This window comes from Papio anubis, chromosome 8 (assembly GCF_008728515.1).
Source record: "Papio anubis isolate 15944 chromosome 8, Panubis1.0, whole genome shotgun sequence".
Lineage (NCBI taxonomy): Eukaryota > Metazoa > Chordata > Mammalia > Primates > Cercopithecidae > Papio > Papio anubis.
Genome location: NC_044983.1, coordinates 102,589,794 through 102,602,158, shown reverse-complemented (window position 1 = coordinate 102,602,158; position 12,365 = coordinate 102,589,794). Strand labels below are relative to the sequence as shown.

At 37.0% G+C, this 12,365-nt stretch overlaps 1 protein-coding gene and 1 long non-coding RNA gene across 4 annotated transcripts in view; one reads left to right on the top strand and one right to left on the bottom strand.

Annotated features, from left to right (window-relative positions):
* The window catches only part of LOC116276396, a 33,846-nt gene extending 26,454 nt beyond the window's left edge, over window positions 1-7,392 (bottom strand). The window contains exons 1-2 of the long non-coding RNA XR_004185898.1: window positions 7,381-7,392; window positions 2,411-2,414 (exon numbers count right to left, since the gene is read on the bottom strand). This is a non-coding gene — a long non-coding RNA (uncharacterized LOC116276396). The remainder of the gene's footprint in view (window positions 1-2,410; window positions 2,415-7,380) is intronic.
* The window catches only part of ANGPT1 (angiopoietin 1), a 298,250-nt gene that overhangs the window by 259,901 nt on the left and 25,984 nt on the right, over window positions 1-12,365 (top strand). The window lies entirely within an intron of this gene.

The window sequence follows — 12,365 nt, the reverse complement described above, 5'->3', positions numbered from 1 at the left end:
CAACACATCAAAAAGCTTATCCACCATGATCAAGTGGGCTTCATCCCTGGGATGCAAGGCTGGTTCAACATTCGCAAATCAATAAACATAATCCAGCATATAAACAGAACCAAAGACAAGAACCACATGATTATCTCAATAGATGCAGAAAAGGCTTTTGACAAAATTCAACAGCCCTTCATGCTAAAAACGCTCAATAAATTCGGTATTGATGGAACGTACCTCAAAATCATCAGAGCTATTTATGACAAACCCACAGCCAATATCATACTAAATGGGCAAAAACTGGAAAAATTCCCTTTGAAAACTGGCACAAGACAGGGATGCCCTCTCTCACCACTCCTATTCAACATAGTGTTGGAAGTTCTGGCTAGGGCAATTAGGCAAGAGAAAGAAATCAGGGGTATTCAGTTAGGAAAAGAAGAAGTCAAATTGTCCCTGTTTGCAGATGAGGTTTTATTTTCTAAAACATATTCTATCTTGGAAATTTTGTTTGAAAATTCTTGTAACAGGTGTGGTCCTAATGTATAAAGCTAACTGTGGTGTTGTTTTTAAGAAAAACCTTTATCATGCTCTTGACACATATTAATTAAAGAAAGTGTTGTGAATGGATAGATGAGCTTATAAATGTGCACATATTACACATATTTTTCTTTTATCCTCTAAGGAAACTCCAAATAATTTTCCCAGATAGAAAATAAAATCTATAGAACCCAAGAGAATATAAATAAGAAAAAATAATAATGTAAGACTGTCATTATAAACATAGTATATGAACTAACATGTACCAATGTGAAATTATTTAATACTTCCTCTAGAGAGGTAGTATTATCCAGATCTTCATCATCTGACACCCAGACAATTACACAACCTTCCTGCCTCTCTAGTCTTCATACTCTCAAATATATCTTCCATGCTATTGTTGAGGTGATTTTTCTAACAGACAACTTGGTCTTTCCCTCCTTCATATATTTCAACAGTGTTCAAATATCTGCATGTGAAAGTCTACCACTAAGACTCTTCATGACCTGACCACGACCTAATTAGGCACCATTTTCTGCCATACACTCTCCCTAACTTTACCCACCTGGATACCCTTCTCATTAACGGTTATGTTCTGGTAACTATTTGCAATTTCCCTAAATCCTCCATGCCTTTTTTTATGCTATATTGTTACTCAACACATAAACTTAAGTTTGTCACATGTATACATCTTAAATCTTTAAGATTCTCTCTTATTCCAGGAGGTCTTCCCTGATATCTGCTGTGGTAGATGTAATGTGTCAACTCATTGCCCCCTTCAATACTAAAGCACTTTTTCCTTCCACCTCCAGGAAATGTTGACTGACAGGTTGCAGCTGAAGTCTGCTTTCCAGGCACTGTTTGTAGTTAAAGAAAAATTAGGCGGGCGTAGTAGCACACACCTATAATCCCAGTTACTTGGGAGGCTGAGGCAAGAGAATCACTTGAACCCGGGAAGCGGAGGTTGTAGTGAGCCGAGATTGTGCCATTGCACTCCAGTCAGGGCGACGAGAGTGAAACGCCATCTCAAAAAAAGGAAAAAATAATAAAGTGACATCACCCAAGATTACTTCTTGCAAGATAGATTGTATCTAATGACTGGTCAATATAAGAGTATAAAGACCCTCTTGTCCCAATTTGGGGCAATTCTGAAGAGCCCTTCACGATCCAAAATTCCACTTGAGATTAACTGAGATCTTCACCATGACAGCATGTGAGCCCTGCATTTCCCTCTGCTGAGTTCTGCATGCTTCACTCTGCCACAGATCCTGGGACCTCTCCCTTCTCCACCTCCCTACACTGATTTCCCAGAGAAATGCACCACCCTCATTCTTAGGCCAATTTGGATATTCTGTGTTCCCATTGACCCATAGCACTTTGGATAACTATCCAGGATTCAAATCCTGTTATAAGTCATTAACGAGTGGCTATTAACTCTCTAACTTGTGCTCTCGCTCTCTCCCCGCAACCCCTCTCTCCCTCCCTTTGAGTGTGTGTGTGTGTACACGTGTGTGTGTGTTCTACAATTTTAAAGTGTAGAAACCATTTTTTGAAAAATTCAAGATATGTAACTAATTTAGCCAAATTACTAACTAAGCTAACCTATATTTGAGGCACACATACTATGCACCAGATGTCTTGTTTTCACAAGAGAAAACTGAGGCATAGTACTTTGCACAAGGTCACAGACACTGATACGATGAGTATGAGTCCAGTTTGAAATTTGGTCTTGTAACTACCCACCATATGGCCATACTCAAATAAAGAGAAGTTCATCAGTTAATTTCTAGAATTAAATAAACTCAAAACACATATTCTATGATATAGTATATGTTTATTCTAACTCTTCTACTCTCTTTAATAATTTGAATGCCTTTGGACACATTACCTATCTTTCTAGTTCTCAATTTTCTATTCTTATAAGTTAAAGTATTTGTAAAGCATCTTGCAGCTCAAACATTTTCTACAATAGAACTACCTTTATGTGTGCATCACTACTTTTATTACCTTTCAATTCTTTGATAAAAAATTAAATTTGATCTCTCTAATAAACACTTGAGAATTTATTATCAGTTTAGAGATAGAGTGATGTTTTACTTCTCATGAAAGCTTTGCTTGTTCCAATACATAAAGTTTAAAAAAAAAAAACCCACTGCAACAATAACTACTTTAAAAATATTTTAATAATAACAGATTTATCATATGATTGAGGAGATGCTATGTCCACTGGAAGGAGCTCTGGAATAGGAATCAGGATGTGGAGGCTGAGAAGTAATCTGGCTCCTCCACCTGGGAAAAATGGCATGGTTGTATTTGTCAGTGTTCAGTCAGGGGAGCAGAGCCATGAGGAGTCTTACAGAAATAAGGTTAAAACATATGCTTGAAACCTGGCATGGCAGACAAGCCACAGCTTGTGAAAATCTAAGAAACCAAACTCGTGTAGCCACCAAAATGGAACCACAAGAAGGAAGATCTACAGAAATCTGTTGCCTTGCTGTAGTCCGTGGCATGTGGTTGTGCAGTCAAGCATCTTGTGGTGGGTCTGGAGCTGTTGCCAGCATCAAGAAGCCAAGCTGGATGCTAAGTGAAGAAATAGACAATACAGAAACTGCCAGGCATCTCTGCCCCTGGACTTCACCATATCTGATGACGTCCTGAGAGTCAGACCACTGCTTCACTTTTGCCTTCCAAATCTCACACAAAATTCCCTTTTAGCCAACCTCAGCTTAGAATCTCACCAGGGAAATGGAGTACCCAGTTTAACCAAGTTGATATTACTTTTATGCCTCAGTTTTCTTATCTTTCACTGGGAATAATATCCTCGAAACAAAAAGAGTATACAAATATACCTTGTATTTGGTAAACTTAAATATCATACAAATATGAAAGCCATAGGCTGGGTGCAGTGGTTCACACCTGTAATTCCACCACTTAGGGAGGCTGAAGTGGGAGGATTGGTTGAGGTCAGGAGTTTGACATCGGCCTGGGCAACATAGCGAGACCTTTGTCACTACTAAAAATTTAAAAAACAAAAATTGACTGGGCATGGTGGTGCACACCCATTGTCCCAGCTATTTGGGAGGCTGAGGCAGAAGGTTTGCTTGAGCCCAACAGGTTGAGGTTGCAGTGAGCTGTGATTGCACTGCTGCAATCAAGCCTTGGTGACAGAGCATGATCCTGTCTTTTAAAAAGAGAAGAAAAGAAAAGAGCAAACAGACTTTTTAAATTCAATTTTTATCATGCCCAAGAAATATATTATTGAGTCAATAAACAATTTTAAATTATATATTCTATATTGAAATCACCACTATTATCCTCAAAAATGTCCTTGGCTGGTTGGTAGTTGCTTATTTACTTTAATTCAGGATCCCATCCAACTTCACTCTCTGCATTTGCAGTTATGTCTCATGAGTCGCCTTTTACCTGGAACAATCTACCACTCATCTATCAATTACATTTTTCAAGACTTTTGGTCAGCTTTTCCCAGAATATCTCCTTCTGGGTTTATCTGACTATTTCTGCCTGATTAGGCTCAGATTAAAGCTTTCTTGAGAAGAATACTAAATAAATGATATTGTCTATTTCCCATTCTATCACATCCAAAGGCACAAAAGATTAATTGTTCCATTATTGATTGGGCTAAGCTTAATCACTTGTTAAAGTTTTTTTTTAATGCAATACCTACTCTCTCAAAGAAAATTCTTACAAAGGATCACAATGTATAAAACACGTAAAGCTGATCTATTTGAAATGGTTGTGGGAAGGTAGTATAATGTTTCCTCTTGCTGTTATCTCAAACATTAGTACAGCACAGTTTTAAAACCATTGTGTTATATTATTATAAATAAAAAAGTAGGATTTACCAATTGGAAATAAATTTCGCTGTACTATTTTTAAATGTAGAAAGAAAACTATATAAAAATTTTTCTGACTTAATGTTAAAAGGACACAATTTTAGTGAGCATATTCCATTAGAAAGTCATTTTGCATATAATATTTTTCAGATCTTGGGAACAGTTTGTTCCTGACAGTTCATTATTTTGTTGTCTTTTATGCTATTAACTTAATTAGTAAATCCTCTATCACAGATGGTATCATAAGCCTCTCTTTTAAGCAATAGAAAATTTGTATTAGTTAAGTCCGAATGATAATGTTTAACAATTATTCATGCACATCTTATCATTATAATCTTACTACATAATTTATAATGCACATTTTGTGGATATTTATGTTTTATTGACTTTATATTATTTATTGAGGATAAATGACATCATTAGGTTAGAACTGACTAATGAATGTCTATCATAAGCCTTGTTCTGGAAAAGATTCCACATGAAGAGACGAACTGAATTTTAAACCAAAATTGTGAAGAAAACAACTTGAAAATAATTTGGTCATTAAATATCTTTTGGCACAAGGTTTGTTTTTGGCCAAGACCTTCATTGGGATGTAGTTTGATGTAATTTGTAAAACACTGTATCGGGAATCCAGAGACATGAACTCTAGACTTGGATTTGCAGTTACTTTTCTGAACGACCTTGGACAATTTGCTTCACTTTTCCAAGTCTCAGATCCTCAGAAGTAAAAGGAGGAGGTAAGGCCGAAGTTCTTTCCAGTTCCCCAATGCATTTTTTTTTTTTTTTTTTTGATCATTAAAGTACTCCCATGCCGTGTATATATTTCAAGGACAAAATAAATTCATGTGGATTGAAAAGAATTCTCTGGAGCCTCCCATGTAAATTTAAGCCCTGCATTTTTGTAGATATTGCAAAACTTGTTTCACTTTTTTCTTTCAGTAAAATGTTTCTTATTTCTCTGATCCTCTGGGCTACATAGTCCTGGATGGAACCAGTAGCAAATATGTTGAAATACTAAGAAGAAAGTTATTTTTTTACAGCAGTTCTGGACTGATCAAGGTACGAAAAAATATATAAGAAATCTCCTGACAGTTTCTACTCCCCTGAATTCCTAACATAGGTTTTCAAACTCAAGGTTTTAAACAGTCTTATTTGTATTTTCAAATAGTTACTCCAACTTGGAAGGTGCAATACTTTTATTTAGACTGTGATTTTTGTTGTGGTTACTTCATAAAACAGAGAAGGAATTGTTTTAATCATCAAAATATATATTTTAATCCCCTTGACTGAGATGAAACATTGAAAAGGAAAAAGGCTTCCTAGGTCTTCAGATGCATGGAATGGGCACAGTCTTACAGTCACTTTGTTCCTTCTTTAAATCTTTTAAGTGCTGGGAAAATCTCTTCACTTAAAAATGAAGATGAATGTCAGTCTCTAGAGTCTTGGATATTTTTCAAACTGATGAAAACAAATGCCTCCAAGCTGTTAGGTCTAAGAATTCCCAGAGGATTCCTGTCACGGAATGGGTAATGTTAAGACTCAGATCACTGCTGCCCTAGAAACTTACAGGTTGGCAAAAGTTGCTAGAACCAGCTAGCAAGCACTGCCTCCAAGAAATTATCTAAGGTGATGTCTCCTGTGATCCACTGCTCTAGATTCCCTTACTGCTGTTCACTATCAAAAAGATGAAGGCTCCATGAAATATTTGTTATGCATCCATCATGTGCTATCCTAGGATAAAATGTCCACCGAGATTTCAGTACAGACATGTATACGTGTGTTCGTGCAGGTGCACACCCATATGTAATGGAGATGGAGTGGGTTGGACAGTTGCAGATAGCCAAACACGCAATTACAATGCCATGAGCACAGTCAGTTCACTTACAATCACAAATATGGTGTTACTAAAGAGGGCTAACCAGTTTTGGAAGGTTGAGAAAGCTTCCAAATGGTGGCCTAGAGTGACATAAACATGGCAAATTGGTATGAGTTGGGGAATAGTTCAGAGATGGGGGTAGAAGAGGGATTAGCTCAGAAGTGAGATTCAGCATGTCTTGCTAGGAAACCACAAGTGGTTAAGTGTTGCTTAAGCTTAGAGCGTAAGGGGGTAATAATTACCAATCATGATGCTAAGAGAAAGGAGAGCCGAGCCGCATGTGGCAGACTTGGGACAGGTAAGCAGCCATGGCCTCTGGGGGCAATTCCTCTGATATGGCTTTTTCTCACATCAATATTTTTCTCACTCAATATTTTGATTACTCTGTTTGGTAAATATGAGCAACAACAATATGCAAGCTACTGTGGATGAAACAAAACCCCACAGAACTCAACCCCTGTTTTTCAAGAGTTTATTCACTTTGCCTAATTGGATTTTCTTGATCCTTTAAGTCTTAGCTCAGTCTGTAGAGCTCTTCTTCCTTGACTGGGTAAGGAGCCCCTTCCATGTCTTCCCACTGTGCTCTTGGCATGTCTTTATCAGAGTCCATATCACACTGGATTGTAACTGCTGTTCCCTATTATTAGAGTGTAATCTCTAGGAGGACAGGAACCTCTTCACAATGCTTGGCACATGTCTTGAAAAAAAGCATTTCTTAATAGATATATAAAAGATCTATTGACAAGGTTTTTTGTGCATTCAACGCAAGTGACTTTTTTGTGTGAATGCACATAGCTGACTAATATATGGCAATTCTTGATCTAGATACCAGAAATTCAAAGAGCAACAAGTAAAAAATCCTGCCTCCAAAGGTTTATGGTATGAAATGACAGTTTCCACTAAGATTTCTAATAAAGTGTCATGTCCTTAAGTTCCCTGGATTTTTGCTTAAATAAGACTTGTTTTCTAGAATTATTAAACTCTAGACTCTTTTATCTTTATCTCTTTTATCTTTACCTGCAAATGATATGCAAGAATTTCTATATTGCTGATGGTAAGTAAATTTTAAAAATTAATAAAATTGTCCCACAGCATACATTGTTCATTTCTCTTTTAACTGGCTACAGTTTTGCTTTTACCTACATAACTTTACTAAAATTACCCTCTTAAAAGTTATTATAGTTCTTTTGGAATCAGAGTCTGTCTTCATTGCTTTATCTAGCCAGCCAACCACCATACACTTTTCATGTTACTATTATTTTCGTGGCACTATGCCAGTTGTTTTATTTCTTGAGTGTGCATATGGGCAACCAGGGTGCCTGTTTAAAGTACAGATTTCTGAGTCACACCTAAAGAGATTCTTATCCTGTGTTAGGACCTAGAGCTCTCAGTCCTATCAAGTACACTAAGGTGATGCTGATGCAGAAATAACACTTTGATTACACCAAACAGACACACCATGCCTTCTCTTGTGGGGCTAATAGTTTAGGAGAGGGAAACAAACATGGAATACTAGACTCAAAAGTTTTAGCTGAAGTGATTTAGCATGTCTGTTTGTTTTGTTTTGTTTTCTGATCAAGGAACCATGGATTTAAAAAAACAAAATGATGGAGCCAAGGACTTTTTCCCTAGAATAATGAAGAAACACAAAATTTTGTATAAATTTATGTGCAACTCAACTTTACACTCACAGTCCCTGGGAAAGAACCCTTGGAATTAGGCTATCATTGGTTACTTAAAAAAAAACTAGTGGTCAATTCTACTGGAGTTGGGAATGGATAAGGTTCATTGAAGGAGATTAAATGGGACTGGGAAAGCTTCATAGAGGAAATCCTTAGAGATTTGTGAAATGAGTAAGTGCTCATGAGGCAAGTGTGGTGGTTAATGGCAGGGGGAAGGACTTGAGATCCCAGCCAGAGGAGCAATGTGGACACACACTCTGAGGTGAGAGACAGCCTGCATTATTTAGAGGACAGCAATTATTTAGAGGACATCTTGTATGCAGGGCTTTACTGTGCTACAGATAACAGAGGGCTAGAATCCATGAGGAAGAGTTTCAACTCTAGCTTATACTGATTTTGGAGACAAATAAGCACACTGATGACTTTGGTCAACAGAAGAATCTGCTAATGCATGCTGGAGTCTTATTTGCAGACCTTATAGCAATACAATGTCCAAGTACAACAAGGGAAAGTATTTCCTCTTTGCAAGAAACCTCAGACAAGGCATCTCAATGGTTTTCAACATTTTGCTTACCCTCTCCTCTCTCTATCTGCCTCAAGGGTATGCTGGAAAGAAAGTTTCTTATTGCTCTTTAAACACAAATAAAAAATGAGAACAAATCTACCTCCTGAGAATTTGTTTAGACTGAAAAATCACCAATTTCAATCACAAGTTTTACAAGGTCCTGACTTAATTTTTGGTAACAAAGCAAAACCCATAAACTCTCTGAGATGGCCATTGGCCTGGTCTTTTAGGCACCACAAGAGGGTCAGACCAGAGAGTCACTCACTTGAAGCTAACTCTATCAGTCACACATGACGCCAAGGGAATCCAAATATGTTTAAGGGACTGTTTGTGTTTTTAACAGGGGTCTTGCTGTCACGTAATTCATTTTGGCACTCAGTTTTTTGTGTTTTTTTTTTATGTATTCTTAAAGGAAGGAATACTAGAATAACTATTTATTTTATTTTGAACTAAAAACAGATAATCACTGATAATCACTGAGCATATATTTCTGAACTTTGGGAAATGTTTCATTGTCACAGATCTCATATATACACATACATATATATTATACATCATATAGATATATAATAGATCTTTTATATATTATATATTATATATAATTTTATATATTATATATAATTATATATATATTATATAACTATATGATGTATAGAGAGCACTCTGTCAGCACTATCCAAAGGCATACAACAATAGCAGTACGTGGGTTTGCTATTTTCTTTGGAGGAAAATTTTATCATGAGTTTTGAGCATATGCAAGCTTCATATCTATGACTGCAAAACACTAAGAACTGTATTTTACCAGAGTTTTGAAACAAAAGTTACTGAGTCAAGAGCTTGAGAAGACCTGGGAGGTTGATAAGCTCATTTTATCTAAATTCTACAAGATATTAATGTTTGTAAGTAAAGAGGAGATGTTAAAAATGTATATTATCAAAAACTTAGATGGAAATCCAGAGTACAATTTATACAGGTGTTATACAAGCTAATACCTAAAACAATCATATTAGAATCAGAGATTAAGTGAAACTCTATTTTCTAAAGATTTTTCATCATTTAGGGTGAGGTTTTTCTGTAGCTTTGGAAATTTATTTTCCTTAATCACAGCACAGATTCCCAGGACCATTACTATCTTAAACATTTTTCATATTTTTTCTTTTTTTTTAAATTTATTTATTATTATTATACTTTTTAAGTTGTAGGGCAATAGCTGTGCATAATGTGCAGGTTTGTTTCATATGTATACTTGTGCTATGTTGGTCTAAGCGCACCCATCAACTCGTCATTTACATCAGGTATAACTCCCAGTAGTGCAATCCCTCCGCCCTCCCCCACAGATAAGCAGGTAGGCCCCCGTGTGATTCCCCTTCCTGAGTCCAAGTGATCTCATTGTTCAGTTCCCACCTATGAGGGAGAACATGCGCCGTTTTCTGTTCTGTGATAGTTTGCTAAGAATGATGGTTTCCAGCTGCATCCATGTCCCTACAAAGGACACAAACTCATCCTTTTTTTGTATGCTTAGTATTCCATGGTGTATATGTGCCACATTTTCTTAATCCAATCTGTCACTGATGGACATTTGGGTTGATTCCAAGTCTTGCTATTAGAATAGTGTAACAAACATAATGCATGTGTCTTATAGCAGCATAATTTATAACTTTGGGTATATCCCCAGTAATGGGATGGCTGGGTCATATGGTACATCTAGTTCTAGATCCTCAGGAATTGCCATACTGTTTTCCCTATATAATGGTTGAACTAGTTTACAATCCCACTCAACAGTGTGCTGTTCTATTTCTCTCACATCCTCTCCAGCAGCACCTGTTGTTTCCTTGACTTTTAATGATCGCTTTGGCCTAACTGGTGTGAGATGGTATCTCATTGTGGTTTTGATTTGCATTTCTCTGATGCACAGTGATGATGACATTTTTTCATATGTCTGTTGGCTGTACTGCCTCTTTGAGAAATGTCTGTTCATATCCTGCCCACTTTTGATGGGGTTGTTTGTTTTTTTTCTTGTAAATTTGTTTTGAGTTCTTTGTAGGTTCTGATAGCCCTTGTCAGATGAGTAGATTGCAAAAATTTTCTCCCATTCTGTAGGTTGCCTGTTCACTCTGATGGTAGTTTCTTTGCCGTGCAGAGCTCTCTTTTAGTTTAATTAGATCCCATTTTGTCAATTTTTGGCTTTTGTTGCCATTGCTTTTTGGTGTTTTAGACATGAAGTCTTTTGCCCATGCCTATGTCCTGAATGGTACTACCTAGGTTTTCCTCTAGGATTTTTACATGGTATTAGTCTAACATTTAAGTCTCTAATCCATCTTGTACTCATCTATATAAGGAGAGTAAGGAAAGGATCCAGTTTCAGCTTTCTACTTATGGCTAGCCAATTTTCCTAAGCACCATTTATTAAATAGGGAATCCTTTCCCATTTCTTGTTTCTCCTGTGGTTTGTCAAAGATCAGATGGCTGTAGATGTGTGGTATTATTTCTGAGTATTCCTGTTCTGTTCCATTGGTCTATATCTGTTTTGGTACCAGTACCATGCTGTTTTGCTACTGTAGCCTTGTAGTATAGTTTGAAGTCAGGTAGCGTACCCAGCTTTGTTCTTTTGACTTAGGATTGTCTTGAGATGGCCCATTTTGGTTCCATATGAACTTTAAAGCAGTTTTTTCCACCTGTGAAGAAACTCATTGGTGTGCTTGATGGGATGGCATTGGACCTATAAATTACCAAGCAGTATGGCCATTTTCAATGATATTGATTCTTCCAATCCATGAGCATGGTATGTCTTTCCATTTGTTTGTGTCCTCTTTGAGTTCACTGAGCAGTGGTTTGTAGTTCTCCTTGAAGAGGTCCTTACATCCCTTGTAAGTTGGATTCCTAGGTATTTTATTCTCTTTGAAGCAATTGTGAATGGAAGTTCATTCATGATTTGGCCTGTGTTTGTCTGTTATTGGTGTATAAGAATGCTTGTGATTTTTGCACACACTTTGTATCCTGAGACTTTGCTGAAGTTGCTTATCAGCTTAAGGAGATTTGGGCTAGACAATGGGGTTTTCTTAAATATACAATCATGTCAATCTGCAAACAGGGACAATTTGACTTCTCTCTTTCTTTCCTAACTAGCCAATTCTGATTTCTTTCTTGCCTAATTGCTCCTAGCCAGAACTTCCAACACTATGTTGAATATAGGAGGGTGAGAGGGCATCCCTTTGTGCCAGTTTTCAAAGGGAATTTCCAGTTTTGCCCATTTAGTATGATATTGGCTGTGGGTTTGTCATAAATAGCTCTGATGATTTTGAGGTACGTTCCATCAATACCGGTTCTACGAGCTGCCAGCATGAAGGGCTGAATTTTGTCAAAAGCCTTTTCTGCGACCTATTGAGATACAATCATGGTTCTTGTCTTTGGTCTTGTTTATATGCTGGATTATGTTTATTGATTTGCTAATTGAACCAGCCTGCAACCCCAGGGATGAAGCCCACTTTGATCATGGTGGATAAGCTTTTGATGTGTTGTTGAACTGGTTTGCCAGTATTTATTGAGAGATTTTGCATCGATGTTCATCAGGATATTGGTCTGTACCCGTTGCGGCTCTGCCAGGCTTTGGTATCAGGATGATGTTAATGCATAAATGAAAGTTAGGAGGATTCCTCTTTTTCTATTGATTAGAATAGTTTCAGAAGGAATGGTACTCAACTCCTCCTTATTCTGTAGAATTCAGCTATGAACTACATCTCCTAACTGGACTTTTGCTGGTATATTAATTATTGCCTCAATTTCAGAGCCTACTATTGGTCTATTCAGGGATCTTAACTTCTTCCTGGTTTAGTCTTGGAAGAGTGTAAGTGTCCAGGAAATTA